We start from the raw sequence: 3,102 nt of genomic DNA, 5'->3' as shown, positions 1-3,102 counted from the left end.
CCCACGGACGCGCCGGCCGGTACCCGAAGAAGCCGGCGATCTAGCTATCGATGCGCGCATCGACCCCTCCATCACGCACATTCCAATTCAACTTGTTTAATCCCACACAAATAAAGCGCCATCGATCTAGCTAGCTCTCCTCCCCTATAAAGCAGACCCTGCGTCCTCGCACTCCCCACGGCATCCAGTCCATCCACCAACGCACGCCGAGAAAGAGACAGAAAGCTGCTAGCTAGCCGATCCAGCCGCTGGCAGCAATAATGGCGGAGGAGAAGAACAAGGGCCTGGTGCTGCTGGACTTCTGGATGTGCCCGTTCGGGCAGCGCTGCCGCATCGCGCCGGCGGAGAAGGGCATCCCCTACGAGTACTCCGAGCAGGAGCTCCTCGGCGCCAGGAGCGACCTCCTCCGCTCCAACCCCGTCCACAAGAAGATCCCCGTGCTGCTCCACGACGGCTGCCCCGTCTGCGAGTCGCTCATCATGAAATATATTTTTATAAAAAGTGTAATAATAATTTAAATTTATATAAAAGTGTAATAATAATTCAAATATTAAATAAGAATAATTAAATCCATTATGAAATATATTTTTATAATTTACTTATTTGATGTGCTAGATGTGAATATTATTCTCAATAAATTTGATCAAACTTAGACTACTTTAACTTAGGATAAAGCAAAATGCCTTACATTTCAGGATGAAGGGAGAACATAAATATATGTTGACACATATCGTGGGTAGTATTTTATAAAACTAGTAACATAAATAATATTAGGTTTTATATAAATAATAACATAAATAATATTATTGTATATAAATAATAATATAAATAATTATAGAAATAGTAATTTATAATTTTATATTAGTGCACTTTAATATTTTATTATAACTATACAATTTAGATTCAGATTTAGGGTTACTTAAACTTTTATTAATAACATAATTGGATAATTTATATGCAAATTTAGGGGTTATATGCATTATTTTTATAATGGCATAGGTGGGTAATTTACATGAAGATTAGGGTTTAGTTTAGATTTTTTTATAATGGCAGAGATTGGTAACTTAGATACATACTTGGGGTTATTTTAGTCTATTTTCATAATGGCAGAGGTGTGTAATTATTATTAGGAAAGATAACAGATCCAATAGCTATTATAATTAGAGTTGTCGGATTCATGGCCAGATGTTTCTGATTTTTATGAGAATTTTTATAATTTCTCTATTTTTGTAGAGTGTCCACTTGTGATCCTAGCTGACTTCACGTGAAGATTTGAAAAAGTCTCCAATTAATAATAGTAAGATATTAACCTCCAAATCTACAGGTATAACAGCATCATTATACTAACGTACAGGTGCTCATGGGCATCGATGGTTGGTTATTCTGATTCGCAGCGGATACATACACGCGCTTTAGATGTTTTCTAAGACCACGCCAACAAAGATGCTTTCCTCGTACTAGTGCGGTGGAGCATTATTACTGCTCTGAATGAACAAGATCGACAAACCATGTGCTAGGCTGCTAGCAGCTAGTACTATATATACTAGTTCTTGCTATCCGCCGGATCGGATGAGCTGCGGAGCGTCGTCGTTGCTTGGCGTCGTCGCGTCCCTTCGAGCACGCGCATGGACGCCATGTCAGCTAGCTCGCCACCCACCTTCTACCACGTGGCACACCATCTCCATGGCGCTTGCCTCCTCGCTCGATCGCTCACGGACACGCCGCTACCCGACGAGGCCGGCGATCTAGCTATCAATAATGCAATGCGCATCGACCCCTCCATCACATTCCAATCCAACTTGTTTAATCGCACGCAAATAAAGCGCCATCGATCTACCTAGCTTTCTCCTCCCCTAGCCTATATAATAAAGCAGACCCTGCGTCCTCGCACTCTGCACAGCATCCAATCCATCATCCATCGACGCGCGCCGAGAAAGAAACAGAGACAGAGAGCTGCTAGCGGGCCAATCCAGCCGCTGGCAGCAATGGAGGAGGCGAAGAACAAGGGCCTGGTGCTGCTGGACTTCTGGGTGAGCCCGTTCGGGCAGCGCTGCCGCATCGCGCTGGCGGAGATGGGCATCCCCTACGAGTACTCCGAGCAGGAGCTCCTGGGCGCCAAGAGCGACCTCCTCCTCCGCTCCAACCCCGTCCACAAGAAGATCCCCGTCCTCCTCCACGACGGCCGCCCCGTCTGCGAGTCCCTCGTCATCCTCAACTACCTCTGATGCGTGCGACGTGGCTGCAAATAACTAAAGCTGCTGTATTGTTGGGTCGGTGTCACCAACTGTTCGTATACTCCCTCCCTATAAGTTGTTCACGACATCGACACCATCTTGGAAAATAACTTTGACCACTAATTTTTTACTATAAAAAAATTATAAAATATAGTTAATATATATTTTTACAAAACTATATTTTAAAATAAATGTACTTATATCATTTTTATATTTTCAAACTCAATCTAAAAAAAATTAGAGAAATTTTTAAGGAGCACACTCTGAAAGTGTGGCTTTATGTGGAGCACACCATGAAATTAGATTTTGTCTCTAACACATCATGAAATTACGATTTTATCTACAACACATCATATTAAGTATAATAATCATTTTTAGCTAAGCAAAAGTGTAAAAGACCATTATGCCCTCAGACCCACTTATCATCTTCTTCCTTCCCCCCTCCGGCAAGCCACTCTTGTTGCTTGAGACTAGAGATCCCTTCGCCGCTGGCAGGCCACCGGTCGCTACCGCCGCCGCCGTCACCGCCGAATCTTCTCCCGCGCTCACCCGCGCTTGCTCCCGCGCGCCGATCGGCGCCGCTTCCCTGCGCCGGCTTCCCTGCACGCTGGTCACCGTAGGATTGGAGCAGGGGAGGAGCGGCGGAGGTGGCAACGGGGAGGGTTCGAGGGAAGAGTGGCACTGGAAGAGGGAAGGGAGGTGGCGGTCCTCGGCAGTGGGGCTCATCATCGCAGGGGGCCACCGGCGATGGGGCTCATCGCAGGGGGGCCACCGGTGGTCTTGTTGTGGAGCTCGCCGCAGGAGGACGAGGAGCTCCAAATAGGGGACTAGGAGGACGAGGAGCCGGAGCTCAAACGCAGCAAGTCGC

Source organism: Panicum virgatum, chromosome 4N (assembly GCF_016808335.1).
Source record: "Panicum virgatum strain AP13 chromosome 4N, P.virgatum_v5, whole genome shotgun sequence".
Taxonomy (NCBI): domain Eukaryota; kingdom Viridiplantae; phylum Streptophyta; class Magnoliopsida; order Poales; family Poaceae; genus Panicum; species Panicum virgatum.
The sequence above is the reverse complement of the archived record's forward strand: the minus strand, read 5'-3'. Positions refer to the sequence as shown.